Raw genomic sequence first — 21,136 nt, 5'->3', positions numbered from 1 at the left:
GTCCCCACTTCCTTAAAGGTCTCAAAAAAGTCTTTGCTACTGTTAAAAGCCCAACCACATGGGATTTGCTAGACTGAAAATCTCATGCTTTAAGGATATCATGCTCCCATGGCTTCAGCCAATCAAGTACATTGGAGATGGGTCTTCAATGAGAGTGGAAAGTATTATTTAGTCTCCAGTAATGAGTTGCCCATGCAGATCAGCAGCTAAATTCACATAAAGGAATGTACCTACATCCAGCTGCTGCTCTTAAAAATGAAACACAATTTTGGAAACAGAAAAATTCTCTTTCATGTTCTCACCTGAGATCAATGGTAATGCATACAGCACACAAGTGGCCTGGACCACAGGTTGTCCAAACACAGCTGATCAAAATATGGCAGGTGATTTTAAGGTTTTTAGTCTCCATGTTTCTCAAGCCAGGTGGTTAGTTCCCAAATGAGAACAAAACTAATAAATAAGGGATTAGTCCTAAAATCTGCAGTGTGAATTCTTTTGAGGACTGCACTGCCTGCTCTCTCTGTTCCTTTACGGTAGGTAAGGAATTGGATTCAGCCAATGCAAAGTTGCCTTAAATTTCACCTCTGAATCTTCATCAAGTATTTTTTCTGAAAGTCAGCAAGTCTGAATGAAGGGAAATATGCACATTTTTGGTAGTGTGTCCTTCTGGCTTTAATTTTTCTACTTTCCTTTTAGATGTGTGGCTGGGACCCTTTCTTCTACTTGAGCCTTTATTTTGATGTGGTCATTCTATTCTGGATTTTCATAAGGAAACTCTCATTATTAAAATTACTTTTGAAAATATAAATTTGTATCATTTTTCCATGAGGCCACTGCTGATTTCTGCAGTCATATTCATCTCTTGGTCAACTCCAGCTGAGCTGCATAGGGGCTGACTTGGCATATTTGCCTAACAGTTTCTTTATTAGTATTGCTTTTTTGTCCTGCTACTAACTAATATGTGTACATTTTGCAGGTACATGAAGATCTCTCATAGAAGAACTGCTCAAAGGAGATTTTGAAAATGTTGCTTTGCCTCTGGCCAGTAAAAATTGCACTGACTTGCATTTTTCAAACTTTTCTTACCGATTCCCTTGTGACAGATGAAATGCACATACTGGAGTCAAGCATTTACAGCCATCTCCTTTCCCTCCTTTTTGGCTTGTGAACACACCCCTGAGGAGTGTGCACACAAAGCTCAGGAAAGCCATTAGCTTAGGCTTTAGTGAATACAGAGAGCATAAGATTTACAGAAAGAAAGAGATTTACAGCGTTTACCAAAAAATTCATTGCTCAGTTCCAGATTGCAATGTTGTTCTGGCTGGAGTCTAGGTGGTAAAGCAGGAAAGTGGCATTCCAGAGGCCAGGCTTCTCCCCCCAGAAATCCCGTCTTAAAGTTTCTATGCTTCAGTTTACACTTCGTATAACTATAATTCATCTCACCCCATGTAATGTTGGTTCTTCAGGTACTCTTTGGGAACCTAAAAAAATGATAGGGAACTTATCGGAGCAGCATATAGGCAGGAAAAGAAGTGAAAAACAATGTACTGCACAACTGGAAAAACAAAGGGAAGGATACTCAAACACAATGGGAAAGCAAAACTCTGTAAAAAAATTAATGTTTATAAGGGCATTAAGGGATATTATAAAAGCCATTCTTTTTATTTATCTCCCTGGTCAGAGCTCAGACTCCAAAACATGAACATGATACTCATCTCCTTTGGTCTCCCCCCTAGCCCTCAGACTGTAACTCAGAGTTAAATTCCCAAAAGACAGAGACACAGGACTTCCTCAGAAGATATGTATTTAAATGTATGCATATATATGTATAAATATTCTGTGGGTAACAAGAGATGAATTCTTTCTCTTCTCATTAGCCCCTTCTCCTGAGCCAGTGTGACCTTCTCTGAGCAGCTGAGATCTGCTCCTCTGGGACTTCAAGCTTCAGCACAAGGTGAGGATCCTTTTCTACACCTCTACCCTTTCATTGAAAAGCTTCCTATTGCAGCACAACACCAGTGCTCAGAGGAAGGCCACAGATGGGAGCAGAGCAAGGGGAAGGAGAAAAAGGAACCTTTCTTCTAGCACCTTCTGCCCCTGCTATTGGGGCACTGAGTCTGAAAAAGGAGGATCATTCTAGCCACACCTAGAGGAAAAGAAGCAGGGACAAGTTTGTTCATTGTTTACTGATGTGGATGCCATGAAATCACAACACAGTTTACGCCTCTTCATTTTAACTTGGTCTAATGTGGCGTGCATTTGAAAAAGAGATAGAGCAAACTTTACCTGACTGCAGTTGCTACAAGAAAAACCTTTTATTTCAGGCATACCTTCATGATGGATTAATCAGGTATGAAGTCCAGACATCCTGCTAAATGCTAACCTTTCCATGCTCAGACTGTGGTTTACTCAGCTCCTAGGTGATGGGTGTGTGGATCTGCATGACTCTTTGGCTTTAGTCAAAACCCCCCATACCATTTCAAAGACTACTAATATTTCCAGTTTCCAAGAGCTGCTGTCCTCTTCCTCTTCTCTAGAGGTCTCTGAGACCTTTCAAGGGTTCTGCTTTTTTCTCATGAGCACAGACAAAGTTTGCAAGAAGTCCATATCTTCCTTCTTTGGTGTCAGGGAGATTCTCAGATCTGAAAAATAAGCATGTGAGTTTATTCTGTGATTTATATTATCTCAAGAAGTTCTTACTCGAACAACATCCTGAAATTCATAGATAACAGGCATTGAATTCCAAGTAATGTTTTCTGCTTAATGTATAATGTCTGGTTCCTAAGCTCTGACTCTGCACTTAATGAATGATGATGCATTCTGCTCTGTTTTGCTGACCTCACACCCCCTACACTGAGCAGGACAAGAAGCAGTGAGGATTTCCTGGGGTTTCAGTAATAAATGTCATTCAGCCTTACTCACACAAATACTTTCTTCAGCAGTGGATGTCTCCCTCTCTCACTCTCCACACTTGCATGCAGACTAAAACAGAAGATTAGATGCAAAATTATTTTGGGTAAAAACACCTGTTTTTCCAGACATGAAGAGCATTAGTTAAAGTGCTGAGCACTCTGAAGTCAGAGGAAAATGTTCTACAACACAGTGACAGCTGGATGCGGGAAGACCTACAATCTGCAGCTCAGGACTGGCAGGAATCTGAGCCAGTGCCATGGAAACAGGCATCAGTACCTGTCAGGAGCTGCAAAGTCACAGCATTCGTGGTTTGTGTTACTGCTACACGTTTGTGATGCTGACGTTGAAGCCACACTGCTCTTTACATTACAAAGACATGCTCCTGATAAAGAAGTGCTCTTGAGCAGACTTTGACACTGAAGGTTGCAAAAACAGATTCCCCCTCTAAATATTCAAATTGTATTTTAAACAGACTTATCAATGCCCCGGAATATAAAGTAAATCTGACTGCAGGGATTTGTGGAAGGAAAAAACTCATAATCACTATTTCCTAGCTGGTAAGCAATTAGCCAATTATGCTACAGGACTTTTGAAGCATGTTAAATTGACTAAAAAACAAAGTTGATTTGTAAACAAAATGGCTGGATCCAGTTAGAAAAGGAAAATTGGCAGCAGCTGGGAGGCTGTCAGGAGACAGACGTGTCACGAGGAGCCTGTTTGGAGCAGTGATAGTTTAGCAGCTTGTCTCGTTAAGCATGAGCTAACTATAAGGATTTAAAAATATGAATATATATGTATATTTATTTATTTAATGTACCTTGAATAATTATATATTTTATAGAGCAATATAGAGAGAATAATACATATGCATACAATATATGTACACTTATATGTCATCTACATGCATAACTATACATATTTACCATACCTACAATATGTAATATATGTATTTAATTTTTCCTGGTATTTTAAATCAAATTAAATCAATTATTTAATCAAAATTCTGGCCTAAATATCACATTTGAAAATACTGTGACCTACAAGGTACTGTTTGAAAGCATTTCTCCCTTTTCAAATATGTTATGTTAAAATGCATTAGAGGAGCACCTTGTGACCCCATACTCTCATCCTCTCAGAGCTCTAGTGATGTAGAGCATAATTTGTCAGCATGCAACTCTTCTTCTTGCAATTGGATTTGCATTCTTCTTCAGAGGAAGATAAGCACATTTGCTTTCAGTAAGAAAGAATATCTGGAGATAATCTCAATGACCAGCAAAACCATCTAACTAATGCAAAAGCAATGTTTATCTTAAGGGAATTTCAGAAAAGAGCCACAGTTACTTTAGCATTTTCAAATGTCAAGGGGTCACATTCTCCTGTGGTACAAAGTAACAATGATGTAAAGTGGTTAATGGTAAACCATGAGTCAGATCTGAAAATCCAGACTAGAACAGTGGCCTCAGTATGGGAAACATCACAGAAAATCCCATCAAGAAGCTATAGTAGATTGTGAGTCTTTGCTGTGATTTCTCAGGAGGGAAATCAAATCTGCTGAATTTCAAGAAAAGTCTCATCTTCTTTGCTCCTGTTGCAGAAAACAGCTTTTTACTCTGGTATTCCCATCACTGACAACCTGAACTGAAGGGAAAAAAAAATCCCTTTTGAAACAAACTGGAAAGCAAAAATATTGAGACAAAGCCTGAAAGCTTTCCTGAGTATTACTGAGGGAGAACCATTTTTAACATCAGTGAAAGTCATCTGTATGTGAGGAGCAAGGTCCTCTCCTAAGTGTCCTCATTCACCTGCTTAACTGAACGAAGAGGTGAAGTCACTCACTGCTGGTGAAGTCAAAGGAAACATTAGGAGAATGAAGAAGGTTGTTTGAACAATGAATGAGGGATTCAAAGTCTGTCGTAGTAAAATTGCTATTACTGTTCCAGATTTATTCATTTCTATAGAGACAAACCAATCTATGAAGGAAAACATGAATGTATGTAAAAATATAAATGCTATGGGTGCATCTCAACACCCTGGGTAAAAAGATATAAAAGATGTAGATACTTATTACCTACATTAGTTCAGATTGCTTCTTTTAAACTTTTCAACCAGAATTATCTAGTGAAATCATTGCCTTGGCTAAAAAATCAACCTCTTATCAAGGTTTCCTGACAGTAGATCCTTCAACATAAATATTTTCTCCTGTCTTATTTGTGTAATATGACCAAAATCACCTTAGTCAAAATCCCAGTTTAGTTGCCTAAAAGATTCACACCCATTTAATTAATTGAGAGCCTTGGAGATCCACATCTACTTCATTCACTCAGTACATAATTTGTGTTTAGATAATATTTGACTGTTTCCAAAAAAAGATTTTGTTTATTCAGAAATCCCATTTTAGAATATCCAGGGACAGTCTCCAAATTACCTTCAAACTCTCATTCACCTGTAACAGAAAATGAAATGGGATCCATAGCTCCAAGTGGAATTGGTAGAAGGGGCAGATGCTGGGAGGAAGAAATGGGTGTAGAACAGGCTGACTCCAGAGCAGTTTCAGTTTCTTTGCATTGGGGGCTGGTAGGAGCTGCCTGGGCTGCTGGCTGAAGCACAGGCATCCGTGCCAGCTGCCCACAGTTTTACATGACACAGTTGGCACTGTTGATTTAAACAGACTGATGAATGTGGCCTCCTGAATGAAATGTTAGTAATTATGCAGTATAGACAGAGAAGGCTCACATTAAAGGCATTTCATAGCAGTTTCCTTTTTTATTTCTGTTTATATGTTTGTTTTGAAGGGGAGAAGATTAACCAATTTTCAAATGACTTCTTTTTATTAACACAAATACTCTGTAGATATTCCTTAGTGAGTGACCTTAGCCCTGTATCTCCCATGCTAGTTCTTTCCAAGGAAAAAGAATGCAAAAAAATTTCAGGAGGGTGTTAGAAAGATGAAGACCAAAGTGTGAAATATCAATAAGCATTTTCCTTTGTTAAACTGTGATCACTACATCTGTAAAGTAAGGAGAAGGGATACAGCTGTCCTTCATGGAAGATTTATTGTAGAATGATACTCCATCAGCATCTAATTTTTAAGCACATTTTTGAACTCTCTTCAGATTTTAGCAGAGGAGATGCTGTTATGTAGCTGTTACTGGTGCTTGAAGAAACTATTTTTGCAAAACAGCCAAGGAAAAGAGAGCTCAAAGACACAAGTCCCTCTGTCACTTCCACCCAAACAGTGACAAAGCAAAAATACACCTATTGTAAGTTCAATTGAAAAAATCATCAAAGGAAATAAAGTACTGTCATGTTCTTATGAACAATAACCCTCTGAGGCAGTGAAAAATAGCCACAAAGCATCTGTTGCAATACTGAAAAGAGCTTGGATTAGCCATAGGAGCAAAAGATAAGAACATCCTCTTCTAAACATGTGATTTGCAAGAATTGTATCCAGTACCTAAATTAGGTTATCCTTTAGTGTTATTTAGATTCACACAAGAGTAAAAATAGAACATGATAATTAAGTCCTTCTTCTATCTACACACTATAATTTGTCATTAAGACAGTCTCCCACAAATCTTTAGAAAACTTGTAGCATAATAGGAAGTCATTAGGATGTACATTTCTAGCTTACAGCTATTTTAGGCTCTCATCACCATAGTACCTAGGAGCTGTTTAAGGTATTGAAAAAGGAGTTCCCTAGTGCACTTCATGTTGGCTCTTGCTCTCTCCTGCACTTGCCTACAGAAGACCTTGCTCTGGCTGAAGAGGAGTCAGTTAAATAAAGCTGTGGACAAACTAATATGTAGTCTGCATGGCTCCTTTTTTCTTTCTGAGGATTTTCAGTTGGCAGAAAGAAAAAAGTTATAACCACCTTTTTGCCTTCTCATTTGTAAAAAAGGAAATGTAACTCTCAGAAGATGAATAGTTTAGTTAAATTGCCAGCAGTAGAATAGAGTCTGTGAGAGAATAGGGCGTTTCAGCACCTGCACATTACTCTCTGGTAGACCAAAAGAGAAAAAAGAAGTAGGAGGCACCAAGAGGAGCAATAGTTTAATCAAGTTGCATTATGAGATTATTGTAATGGGACTAAAAAGCACCTGGGAGAGCCAGAATATTGCCTTATACTCTAATAAAGCTGCTTTCATTCCATGAGATCAAATACTGAAGTGAAAGTAACAGGCAAATCATGGAAGAATAAAAACAAAAGCAAACAACATACACAAATTCAGAAATAAGTTATTTCATTTATCTGACTATACAATTAAGTCTATTCATTCACAAAAACATAATAAACAGAAAAAAATACTTAAAAGAGAAAACTTTTTAAAGTGATGTAAAGTTTTAGATATTTGCTCTTTTCTTTTAATTGTGCCTTTTCCTGGTTGGTGATATGACTGAGGAATCTGACTAAGATCAAATATCTTTCTGGTGCATTTTGTATCTGTACATCTGGTTATCTCAGAGATCCTTTTTTCATACAATGTTTATATTGTATCTAAAAATACCTTTTGTTTTGTTTTCAAGATTTTAATCTTTGCCTGATATAAACCAGAAATATTTTACTTGATATTTCTAGATCCATGGTGATCTAAATCAGTTAAAGATCCTTTTATGGCAGAAACCTTATTTGCTCTCTGTACTGGCTGGGGTTTTGCCTGGGATTTTTTTGATTTTGTTTTATTTTTGTTTTGTTTCATTTTGTTTTTGGTGTTTTCAATCTTTGCCTTTTGACATGTTTATAAAAGGAAACTTTTGCATAAGAATGCAGAAAGTTTGTTATAGGTTGAAAATTGCTACTTTCCTCATTATATCTCTTACTCTGAAACTTCTACCTGATCTGAATCTATTTATGACAGATTTTACTTCATCACTCTTCCATGTTTGATCCAAGGGAAGAGATGTATTTTTTCTTCACTGTGTGTTCATATGCAATAAATGATGCAGTTTGGCTCAAGTCACTGATGGCTTAAACCACTGGTGGCCTTGAGATCTGCAATGTGGCCTTAAAAGAAATTACTCCGTATTTGTTGGGATCACAACACCAAAACACAAGTTCATGGCAGCCTCTTTAAGTTCAGTTTGGGTTTTTACACATAATAGAGCTGCTGTCTCAGTGGCTTGGCTTAGAGTGAGAAATTATATGGAGAGCAGTAGCTGTACTGGTGATATTTGGCAAACACTGGAGTTTTCAGTAGTGGCAAAATAACACTCTATTCCCAGTCTGGCAGATTCACCTGTCTAAACTGTGGTTGATGCCTTCCATTAGCAGCCGACAGAATGATTATTTTCTTTGGATTTCAGAAGCCTAAAGTTGCAGGCGCCTTGGCACAGCAGGTCATTGTTCAGACTGCAGGTCAGAGCAGTTCACTCCAAAAGTTTCTGGCACGCCATTTTTTCTCATCAGCTTGTTTTGATTTCCTTCTTTTGTTGTCTCTTACTCTCCAGTCCCTATTTGCCAGCATATAGACCATCCTATTTCTCTTCAATCTTTTCTTATAGGCACTTCTTATAAGTATTTTACTTATGATTATTCCCTCCAGTGATTGACTTTAAACTACAATAAGAAAAACAGTTAGTTTTCAGTGTCTATTTTGAATTTTTTATTGAGATTTTGTCAAAATAAAGAAACTTTTTCTGATACCAATGAATAAACAAGTATCAGAAATTTTTGGACTTCCGCACAATTTTAAATTGTTCCATTACAAATATGAAAAATAAGGGAAGTAAATTTGAACGCTTGGCTGTCTCTGCCGTGCTTTTCATGACAATGTGTCAGTAATGTTGTAGTCAGTATCCTGACTTCAGTATCCTGAAGCCCTGGTCACTTATTGCCCATATGGGGGACACACTGAGGGTTTTCTCTACCCTGGAGCTTTGCTTGCCTTGGAAACAGGACGATGCAAGGCAGGGGTGTTATACACCCAAGCCTCATAACACTGGATTTTTCCACAGTGATTTATTAACCACTGCATCAGTGGAATGTGGAGGTTCCCATGTCCTTAGCCCCACCAAAGGAACAGCAGCCACTGGATTCCCACCCTGAGATGCCTCACAGTTGAGGGAGAAAAGGCTAAGAGGCTAAGAGCCTACCACTTTTCCCTTAGATCCTACCTAGACTATCTCTCTATGTCTATTTTCAATTATCCAGACATACATCTGTGTTTTACAAGAATGGTTCCTCCTTGGTGTGGGGAAAATCAAAAACTTTTTCCAAAATCAGTTCACAGACATAGCTGCCTCTACTGGTATAAAATAACCTGTATTTATTAATAATAAAACTAAAAACATAGGAAAGAAAAAAAGTAAACTTCCACTAGCCATATAAAGCTGTTTTCAGTTGTATTTGAAAGCTTTTCCTTTCTTCATACTTCCCTACCTGTTTTAACTTTAAATTTGATGCCCATGGTAATTTTAAGGAGTATAGTCCACTACAGAATGCATCAACATACTGGGAGGATAAACAGTTTTTGTGGTGTCATTTCTCTTAAACAGGTTATTCAAAGGGTCACTGGAATGGAAATTTATCTTTTTAATTAATCTGTTAATAGAGAATGTAGAAGATTGTGTTTTATGCTTGTAATGCTAGAAGGAAGAAAGGAAAGCCAGAGTAATTCAAAGGCTTTTGTTTGTCTTAACTTTCAAAAAGCAGAAAATAATAATATTATGTCAGCCAGTAATTCTTGAGTTGATCTAACAATTAAGGAGGTAAAGAAAACAGTGTAAATAAACAAAATTTTATAAGTTTACACACTATTTTGCAATAAATCAAACTATGTAGAAACCTTTAGCTCTGCAAATGATTCATGCAAAATTTGTTGAAATGAAATTTGAAGTTAGCAACTCATTTTATGTCTAATACCAATTGAGGAGATAAATAATTACAAACACATATCAGCTGGGATGACCTGAATTTTTTGGCCCCACTTGAGTGGAAATACTCTGACTGATAATATGCAGAATTTTGAATATTCTTAGTGAGTTGAAAGGCATAAGACTGTTCCTTCCAGCAGGATGTTTCATCATCAGGAGCTCAAACTTATTTGAAAGTCATTGACTCTAGATTTTTTAAGGGCCTTTGAAAGCTTTTCCTCCTGCCTCTCCTACAACTTTTTTTCTCTTCAGGAACTAAAACCCCAAAGTTCAGAATAGGTTTTAGAGGTTGGTGGTCGCAGCCCAGTGGAGAAAGAGGGATGTGGCAAAAGGCTAAGTGGAGTCACAGCATAAATCACATGTGGGGAGTAAGAGGTAAACCACATTCTCAGCCTCAGGCTAAGGCTGCCACAAGACTTTGAGCCTCACAACACAGCACAAATTGCTGGCTCACAAGAAGCAGAGGTGTAGGTCCTCAGCCATGCTCAGGCTGGACTAATTTGCCTTCCCATCTAATTTGGCATTTTTCTAAATATACCTCTTGGAGAGCACAACATCACGGAGGCTTTGTGATTTATCTGTCACAGCATTTTAGAGCTTTTAGTTGTGGCATCTGTGCTAATCACTGTATCTGTTAGCAATATCTTGGAGTGTTTGTGTTATTGACAATGCACCTGTTTACACTCTTCATTCTCTTGCTCTGCTGACAGAAACAAGCCTCTATCCAGTAACCCAATTCTTCATGAGTCCTTTTTCAGATTCTCCTGTTGCTGTGCCAACATTATTAGCAAAGAATAGCCCCCTCTATAAGAGGGATTGCACAGCTTACTTGAATAGAAGTCTAACAGGTTCATCTGTGCCTCAAATGACAATCACGGCACAATATGAGTTTCATGTAGATGATACATTAGTTATATATTCCTTAAGTAAGCATTTTAAACTCTATAGTCAATGTTCATGATGCTGAGTTTGCATTCATTTCTGCCCTGAATACCAATGAAACACTTTATCTTACTTCCATGGGAGAAATACAAGACCCTTTAAAGCATTTAGGCATGTAACGTCAGTCAAATGGAGTGCCTGATTCTATCTGTTCCATTGAGTTATGCTATTCAGTCCCCCAGATCCTATGTAAAGTGAATAAACAGGATTATGAATTGGCCTCAGGTTAGATCAGTGTACCTGTTGCTCATTTACTATGGTGCTGACACACCTGTTACAGCAATGGCAGTGTATTTCAGAGGCATGACATTTCTTCAGCTGTCTGTAGAGGAAAAGGGAGAGACATTTTCAGAGTGTGGACGAGTGCAGGATTAACTTTTCCTAAAGCTCTACTGACTGAACTGCAGAGGAAGTCAAAGCTTTGCCTGAATAACTCTCCCAGCTTATGCCTACACACTTCTGTGAGTAGCTCCCCTACTCAATGTGACAGAAGTAGTATTGATGTGCACTACTAAAAAAATGTTTCTTTTCCTTTCAAACACCCATGAACTTCAAAATATGGTGCAAGCATGAATGGTATTTGATTCATGTGTCCCTGTGACATAGATTATGTAAGAAATAAAACTTCAATGTATTTTACACTTTCCTTTAGGTTCTATTTCCTCATTTGAAGATCAATATCACCAGTGTGTCTGTAAAAACATCCTTTGCAACTCTACTCTCTGATTTATTTATTAATTGTAAGGGATGATTTATAGCTCCCCCTGTTCCCACCACAGATACACAGGTAAAACTAGAACCTTCCTTATGAAACACACTGGATTTAATTTCTTGATTTTGTTCAGCTTAACTGCCATTACAAATATCTCCATTCAGTAATTCTTAGTAGTTACTAGCACTTGCCTAATGAAGTTTCATTTTCTTTTTATCTTTTGGGAATTGACACAGTGAAAAAATCCTCAACTTCTTATCTAATTGACCTTTAAAGGATTAGAGCAGATCTGTTATGCTGGCCTTAACAGTATTTCACTAAGCTCATGTCATTGGTAATGAAATTTGTCTTAGATGAATTTTAAACTACCATTGAAAAGAAAAAATAAAAAAAAAAAAAAAGTTAACTAAAATTCTTACAACTCAGATTATACAATTCTGTTCACTTCATAGCAGAAACATCTGAATTGTGCCCTGATCACCTGTCTTGTTACTTGATTTATTTACTGGCTTGAGGAAAGACAGGAGTCTGAAGTGACTGTGCATGTATGTGTGCCTCTGTGTGTTTTTGTGTGCAAGCATGCAGATATATTTTTGTGCAACTTTCAATCTCTTCCATAGCTGCCAGAGACTTTTCTGCAAATTACTTCCCTCAGAAAGGAACAAAGATTATTTAGGTTCAGCGCCTACTTTTACCCAAGACAAATCCCTAATTTTTTCTCTTCTTCTCCTTCACCTTCACTGAAACTATGTCACCTTCTGACATCTCAGTTGGGAACATGAGGATGTAAATGGAATCTCAGATGCACACCCTTAGACACCTTAAGTTTACTACTAGAAACTAGATTTTATTTTAGGCAAGAACACAGTAACATGTAACTCCCCCTTTTTTTTTCTGGATTTTCTGAACTCAATGTCACAAGCATCCTCAAGACAAAAATCATAAGGCCCTGCATTGCTTGTGCAGAAGTAGCTCATGATGACATGGTAACTCTTCAGGCATCTCATGTCTCCATGGCAATACACAAAAGGGAAGGGTTTGGAGCTGACAAATGCTGGGAAATGCAGACAAAGCAGCCCACATAAAATAATTTCATTTTGCAGACATGGATCAAAATTGACCTGGGGGAGCCAGTTACATGATGAACAGACAGCATAGGAGTGAGATGAACAGGTGAGAAATTCCACACAGCTCAGGAACTGTTGTTCAACCCTTCCTGCCTTTTGTAATAGACTGGACAAGTCACAAAAAATGTTTTAAAGCATGTGTCAAAATAACTTTTATTAAAAGGAAGATACTAAAAAAAAATCCCAATATAATGAAATCAACCAACATAAAAAACTCCAACTAAATATAGCCAAATTATTGATCAAACACTTTTTGTGGTTTTTATGTCTTTAAAAAATGGTTTCTTTTAAAGTTTTGGCATTGTTTGTATTTTAGACATACCTTCTGAGCAGCATAGCTTTCTTTTCATAACTCCTAACCTTGCCAAGAAACAGAAGAAATCCTAAATATTCAATGTGATTCAATCCTTCTGTGTATCTAAATTATTACTTTCATGGAAACAGAAGTATCCAATTTTTTCTGTTCCTGAGCACACATACGTAATTGGCTAAGAGGGTACATTGAAATTCCTTTGGGAGACTTTTATATGGAAAAAGAACAACCCTTCAACGCATGCAGAAACTAAATTGGAAGCAATCTATAGCTGAATATTTGAACAGTTCCCAAGCCTTTTATTCTTGGCATAGAACTTTTTTAATGTGAATTCTGCTTATATCCAGTATGGTTCCTCTGGACACAGCTACACAGCTATTTGAACCATATCTAAGAGCAAGTTTTTCACTGAAATTATTGACTATTCAGAAAGTTAGCATCCCATTGCCCTAATTTTTTTTTCTCTTGACTCATAACTTGAAACTGTAAGACGTGCTACCATCAGAATATAATTGTGTTCCTTGATGAACTTTGGGGCAGGTGTGATGGCTCTGGCTCTGATTAAGTCAATTTTCTTCATACAGATTGGATTTGTGATTAAAACAGTGCTGATTGCGCACCAGTGTCTCGTCAGTTTATGAGCAGTTGCTTGCACAGCATCAAGATTTTCCTACTTTTTGAGGGGATTTTGTTCCTGCTCAGCCTCTGCAGATGTAAAGTGGGGGGTCCACAAGAGGCAAGCAGGGGATTAAAGTAGTACAGCTGGCCTAAACTGACCAAAGGAATGCTCCATGCCAAATGGCATTATGGTCATCAATAAATGCTTGGGGAAAAGATGGAGGAACTGGGGATCTTCATGGTCTTGGCATTTGTTTCTCCAAGGAATCACTGCATGTGCTGAGGCCTTGTTTCGGAGGGAAGAGGCTAGACATCTGCCTGCCAACAGGAAACAGTGAATAAATTCCTTATTTTGCTTTCCTCACACACAGCTTCACTTCACTTATTAAATTGTCCTTGTCTTGACCCATCCTCACTTTTCTTTTCTAATTCCCTCTCCTGTCTTGCTGGGGGCAAGCTGGGAGCAAGCACCTGTGGGGGTGCCTGGCTGTTGTCTTGGTCAACCTACAATAGCAGGTTAAATTGAAGCAGCTGCAGCCCTACAGAAGGTTAGGAATAAAATCACACCTGAGAGTAGGTGCATAAACTGCAATCCAGCTTTAGTAGTGTATTTGAATAATTTTTTTAGGGCAAAATTAAAAAGACACAATACAGACCCCTGTGTTGTGTATTGCTGGGAGAGAAATGCTGAAGACCCATACCATAAAATTCAGCCACCAGTGATTTAATCTCACCTGGCTGACTTCTCTTGGGAAAGGAAGGCAAGCACTCATGGTTTGCCAGGCATTGAGCAAACCTACACATTTAATCTGAGATAGTAGTTTTTCTCTTTTCTCTGAAATGCATGAAATGTGGACACAATACTGAAAGGATACTAAGTTTGTCAGACCAAAATCTGAGGGGATGATGTGGAACTAGCAGTGCACATGGATTTTTAGTTATGCTAGTAAAAGCTGTGCTGGACGAAAAAAAGAAAAAAGTGGTTTTTTGGTTTTTTTGTTTTGCAGGGGCAGCAGGGCAAATAGGGAGTCACTACGTGTAATGCTTCAAAGTTAGCCACCCTGGAAGTAGTGCTGCTACAATAAACACTTTGACTTTCTTGGGTACAGAAGAATAAACTCACACTCCACAGTTAAATGACGGGGTTTGAATAAACCACAAACCACAGAAGATTTGCCTGCAGAGCAATTTCAGGCATGCAGTGCAAATCAAGAACAATCCCTGTTCACTAATCAGTGCAGGACCATAAACTCTTCCTCTGGCGTAAAACATTTCCTTGCCTCATGTAGGAAAGGCCCTATTTCTCACCCTTGCCACCGGTTTTCAAATGGAAGCAAAAACAACACTTACAGATAAGTGCAAATAGTTGAAAGAATGCCACAGAGATTTAAATATTAAAACAAATCTCCTCTATTGATGCAGGAAGGCTAGGTGTTCATGGCCTGAGTGATTGAGCCAAGGCAATTGTATTTAAACCTAACGACATAATTATAGCATTCTTAATTATTTTCCTCCCATGTAGATATACACTAGAAGAGTGCAGGAACCAAACTGTCAAAAAGGGCTGGAGGTAATTAATACTACAAGTGCAAAATGTAGCCAGCAATATCATACTTTGTGATGGTGGCGTCCTTACAGACAACAACAGCATTGCACAACTGGCATTCCTGAAATTGTTCCTGTAATGACCCTTTGAGGAGCAATACAGAAATGTTATAAGAACCTAGAAGGCTATTTCTTGACCCTTTTTTCTCTCAGAATTTCTGAGAAGCCCTATTCTAGCTTTAATTTCATGCATTTAATTCTTTTAGCACTCCAGTCCAGCTAAAGATGTACCATGGCCATCCTTTGGGGCAATTTCAGCTGCAGATAGAAGTAGAGGGAGTAGCACGAAAGTTTCTTCAGTGCCAATGTTGATAGCATATTAAGTAGAAAATCTCATTATTGGTCTTATTGCTGGTAAAAAGTCATGCTGCTCAGATCTGCCATACTCCCAACCAAAATTAAAATAGCTATTGTCTTTTCTCAGGTCGGCTGTTGATATTTGCTGCCCCGAGATGCGTAGGATGTCTCTGCTTCAGCCCGCGCAACTGAACAACGAGTCTGGACTCTTCACTTTTCAGTCTTGAGGTTGTTTATTAATTCTCATCTATAAAATTTTCTCTCTGCCCAGCCAAGGTCCGCTCTGCAGGGCAGCCACGAACACTCTGACTGCCCCAGAGGGGGTGTCATCTTTTTATACTACAAACTACATATATCATATTTACTTTTAATTCCCAATACCTATCACCTATGTTAGACAGTGCACTTCTATTCTAAACCAATCCAAAAGTGCCAACATCACAGCAGAAAATGGAGAACAGGAAGAAGAAAGAAGGGCTAGACATGCCCTGATTCCTCCATCTTGTCCCCATAGCCCCCATACCAAAAAATCCTAAAACCTACATTTTCACCCTCTGAATATTGTGTTATTACACTATTCAAACCTGTGTGGCTTTCACGTCCTCATACAAAGCTGGTAACTTGCTCCAAGGGTCAAAATCAAATCCCCAGGTGTTCTGGGCAGCATGCCAGGGCCTCCCAGCCTCCCAACGGGGTCCTCGGCAACTCTGGACATCCAAAGGGATGTGCTGAGTTCTGACAGTCCTTTAAAAAGTCTTATTTTCTGTAAGGAAGAAATGATTACAAAAGGTTTCTTGCTGGGAGGTCAGTCATGGGTAGATGTAAAGAAATAATACCTGCACACTTTCAGTATTTACAAAGGATGGTCTGGCTGCTAATTCAAATGAGATCTAAATTTTACATCCTGTGTCACTACTGCCTCGTGATTCTGGAGAGAATTCTTTGTTTTACTCTAATTTCTCTATCAAGAGGATAGGCTTGTTTTCGCACCATGTGAAATCAGTTTTTGCTTTATGGTTATCCAGGAAAAGCAAAGAAATCCCTATTTCTTTCCCAAACCAAGTTCTTTATCTTCCAAGCATAGTCTGACCTGTGCACTGAGCTCTAAAAGAGAGATAGGTGGGATTTCTGCTGAGAGAAAGGGCACAGAGAAGGCTCACATATCACTAACCAGCACAGCAAGTGTCCCTGGCTTCTGTTTCAGCAAAGTACTCAGAGAATGAGTTTTGTCATACAGACACAGCTGGAAAGGTGGTTGGATTGCTGACTCAATGCTTCCTTTCCTGGAATGGACATTTTCATTTAAAGTATTATTTTCTAAATTTTTAGAGGAGTACTTTTGCTGTGGATGTTTGTAAGACAAACAGAGAACTAGAGAAAAGCGACAGTTTGGTGATGCTTCTTAATCTAACACACACTTGCCAAGCACAGAGATGTTTGCTGCCATTGAGGGAGCAACTGAACAGGTGAGATAAAGTTAAGTGGTGCTTAAATGCCAGTAGATGATGGGAACAGTTTCTGCTTGGAAGCGAGTTAGAGCAGCCTGCTCACATCAGCAAAATCCAGTAAGTCACATGTCCAGCTCATTCTGGACCAGACAGATGCCATACACCTTGAAAGATTTATCCATAAATTAATAATTTAGAGTTCTTAGCTGCCTCAGGTAAAAAGACAGAGTCATGACTTTGGCCATACTTAGCTAAATAGAGACAATGCTGTACAAGATCTGGTCTCTTCTGTCAGACCTGCACCCAGCCACTGCTTTCTGAGTGCTCGCCCTGGAGAACCAGTGCAGCTGAATTGCAACAGCTGTAGTCAAATACACCAGACTTCTCCCAGTGTAATTCCTTGGTTATGTTTCAAGACAGGCTGAGGAGCAGCCACAAGAGAGGTAGGGTGGAGTGAGTTACACTTTTCCAAAGAGTCCCACAAGTCAAAGGGGCTTTGACTCAGAGTCACCAACTCAGCATCTGTCTGAATGGCTGTGCTCCATCTCCTGCATCTCTGAAGTGTCCAGACAGCCTTACATCCATGCACCCCACATACATACATGTATATATATATACATACATATATATATATATATATACACACATACACTCTGCAACACTACTAGATGGTCCATTAGTGTCCAGCACCCTCACTACAAAACACATCAAGGAATAACAACTCACCACAGGATCTGTTTTTGTACTTTACAAACCCCGTGGTGGGTGATAACAGAGCAAAGCAAGGCTGCATATGGTAAGCCTCAAACTTCACCTCATTCAGTGCAATTTCCCAAGGGCTTCCTGGACACCTCTCTTGTTCACTTGGGATGCAAATGGGGCTCCAGATTGATGGAAAAGGAAATTTGGAGCTAGTGAAGCACTTAATCCTGACATGGAGGTGGAAAAAATGGTTTAAATCTATGCAGTTTCTATGTTGAACTTTTCATGAGGGGTGAAGTTAACCAAATACCTCACAGTGTTTCGTACTGGAAGTGAAAAAACTACTATTATTCTGTTCCAGCACAGCTTCTTGAAAGCTAGCATGCCACACCTTAGGGCTGTTGTTCAGACTTGCTAAAGAAAGGCTCTATTCTCTCCTCTTCCCTGTGAAAATATAAGTTGTCTCTGCTTGAAAATCATCAATACTGTGCATCAAAGGATTTACCCCAGCTGCCTCAAATCCAACTCCAGTGAGAAGCCTGGTGCTGCTATGTTAACAAAAACGGAGCTGGAGTCTGTTTAAGGCTTTTCAGCTGTGTAAGCAAAACTGAATACTGCTGCCTCAAAGGTGAGGACAAAATAACTTGCCAGGTCAGAGAGTCAACACGGTCCCCTCTCTTCCCTTCCTCCACTACCCTCATACTCCCCAGTCGCAGCAGAGCACACAAGAGCCCTGGCCAGCTGAGAGAGCAGGGGCTCCTTGGCTGCCCTTGCAGGCTGGGGCTGGACCTGGGGCTGCTCTCAGCACTGAGGCTGCAGCCAGCACTGATGCTCGGGTCCCACCTGCCCAGAATGAGGCCATGGCTTCATCCTGCTTCCTGCCAGCCCCGAGGGAGCACCAGCTATGCACTCCTAGCAGTAAAATGGGGACAAAATTCTGCACTATCTCATTTATTGGGTCTTATGTAGAAGCTCAATCCAGACACACTATTTGCAGAGGGTTTAAAATAATCACACTGATTGGCCATATGAGACCTTTCTCTAGAAAACAGCTGCCCTTTAGGACTTCTCTGTCTCAGAAATTATGTGAAGCAAAGTAAGGTCATTTGTGGCTCCTTGGGAATACAACATGCAATTCCTACTCATTGGGGAAATAGGCACTGTTCTCCTGTGAAGCATTAAAGGATATGGAAAACACTGTAGTTTTATTGTCCTAGAATTATTTTTCAAAAATTTAGAAATTAAAAATACAGAGAAAATTATTGAGAAAACAATATGGCTTTCCTCTTTTCCATGTTGCTAGTTAAACTTTGTATATTTCATATATTTTTATATTTTTTATGTGAATCTATACATGTGTACATTTCTGTGCATGAATAACATATTTAGCAAATTCATATTTCCTGTTAAAATTTTCAGTCAAACAAAAATACTTATAAAATGTAATAAAAATGAAGTACCCAAAATTACATTAGATTCTTGATTTTTTTCAATAACTTGAGTGTTTTATTTGAGGAGTTTCAAATTTGAAATATATTTTCTTATATTTTTGCATATAATCATGAGAATGCAATGAGAGGTTTTTTTTATTATGCTCTGCTTTCAAAATGAATTCTTTTCTGTATTCTAATTACATGCATACAAAAAAAGGAAGAAGGAAATATGTTCTAATTATATAGAGCAACTTTCTTTTTAATTGAGAGTGGAAGAGAAATTCATTCATGGTGCTATAAAATATATGTGAGGCAATTATATCATCAGGATTTCTTTTTGTGTATAACTTATGTGCTATGGAAATGAAGCAATTATGATATCATGACTTTTTGTTGTTAATTAGAAAATTAGTCTACTGTTTGCATAATTGCAAAGAGATTCTGTTTTATTGGATCTTCTTATAATAAGTATTATAAGTAATTATAAGTAAGAGAAGGAAAAGATAGCTTATTTGCAAAATAAAAAAAAGGCAATAGTGCTACTTTGCTACTGTAACAGCTTGAGTTACACAGCATATAAGATGCAGAAGATGTCTCTTGTGTAATGGTTTCAAATTCAAATTATATTTTAAAAGCACAGAAAAAAAATCATTTTATGCTTTAATTATAGAAAAGCTTGATGGTTTCAATTACACATGAGGTTCAGTGCAAAACTAGAAAGGACATGATCTTTTGCTAATTATTCAGACCAAAGGCTAATATCCCCATTAACAGCAGACAAGGCAGGAATTCAGAACGGCCTTAAACATGATGTTGGTGTTCAGGATTTTTGAAACTGGACAATGCAGCTGTAAAATAGTTAAATGGGATGATGTGAGAGTTTGAAAACATGCAACAGATGTGCCAATACCTTGCACTGAGTCTGAGAATGAGGAAAATGGGACGCAGATATATCCACAGTCTGGCACAGCTCCTTGGACATCTGTAAGAACAGGACCCCGGGCTTTCAGTATTCACTCTGAGAAAGAAAAGGCAACAGATATGAGCCAACCCCTGCATTTGTAATGTGAGCTTGGTCAATGATTCTAGGTGGTTAAACCATAAATGAAAAAAAAGGTTGCCTTTTGGATTTTCTAAGTCTCTTGCTCCTTATCTTGATACAGTCTTGCACAAAATCTGCGCATGATAAATTATCAGAGTGTAATGCAGTAGCCTTTGTTCTCCTTGTTTTAGCACAACTTACAAGTGTAATCAAAAAAAATGCTTATTTGTGGAGACATGCAAGACTACTAAAAGCAGGAGAATTCTTGCTTTCCTACATTGCTTCTTTATAATTTGATGGGAGACAAATTGCTGATTCTTATATACTGATTCATATGAGTCAATGAATGAATCTTTTGCATGAGATGAGCAGTTGATCTCTGAATAAAAAAGGAATGAACTTGAAATCTCTCACATTAGTATTTTTTGTTATATTTTTGGTGTCATTAATATACAGATGTTACAGATGTTCAGCCAAGAGTACATAGCCTGATTATTACAGTTCTATTTTAAGATTCAGCCTTGTAAAAGCTTTTAAGTCGACATCCTACTTACTAATACACCAATTTCAAATTAATGGTTTATGGTTGTGAACGCCATGGCCACTCCTTTCATGTTTGAAGTTTAGGTCCTCAAACCAAAATAAGTCATTAGTTTCAATAGTACCTTCTTTTGATAAAAGTTTTTGCCATGTTTTGATACCAAATCAAGAAATTAAACTCTTATATCTATCTTTTAAAAAGTGTTTATTTTTTAAAATGAGTCAGTTTTGAGCAGTCTTTCTGTATCAAAATATGAAAACTCAGTTAATACCATATTTGACAAAACTAGCTCTGAGTTTTGTCAAATATGGTATTAGCTCAGACTCAAAAATGAGTCTGAGTTTAAACAGACTCATTAAAAAAGAATCACCTCCAGTTTACTATGTCTTTGCTCTCACATTTCTTTTTCTTTGGAGAAAACTACATCAGACTTTGTTGTATCTCATGTAATCTGATATTTAAAAAATACAGGGGTTTTTCCTATGTTGAAACTGCTCTATGAAAGCATTGTGTGGCATCCCTTTTCCTCCTTGTCTTTATCTTGAAGCAGGATGTATTTACATCACTCACAGC

At 38.1% G+C, this 21,136-nt stretch overlaps 1 long non-coding RNA gene across 1 annotated transcript; it reads right to left on the bottom strand.

Moving 5' to 3' along the window:
* Positions 1–1,305: 1,305 nt before the first annotated feature.
* On the bottom strand, positions 1,306–19,992 carry LOC134416688 (uncharacterized). The gene is made up of 4 exons (XR_010027328.1): positions 19,891–19,992; positions 10,997–11,047; positions 2,476–2,642; positions 1,306–1,481 (listed from the first exon to the last, which is right to left on the bottom strand). It is a non-coding gene; the product is annotated as an uncharacterized LOC134416688 (long non-coding RNA).
* Between the last annotated feature and the right edge of the window lie 1,144 nt (positions 19,993–21,136).

The sequence above is a fragment of the Melospiza melodia genome, chromosome 3 (genome assembly GCF_035770615.1).
Source record: "Melospiza melodia melodia isolate bMelMel2 chromosome 3, bMelMel2.pri, whole genome shotgun sequence".
Lineage (NCBI taxonomy): Eukaryota > Metazoa > Chordata > Aves > Passeriformes > Passerellidae > Melospiza > Melospiza melodia.
The sequence above is the reverse complement of the archived record's forward strand: the minus strand, read 5'-3'. Positions and strand labels throughout refer to the sequence as shown.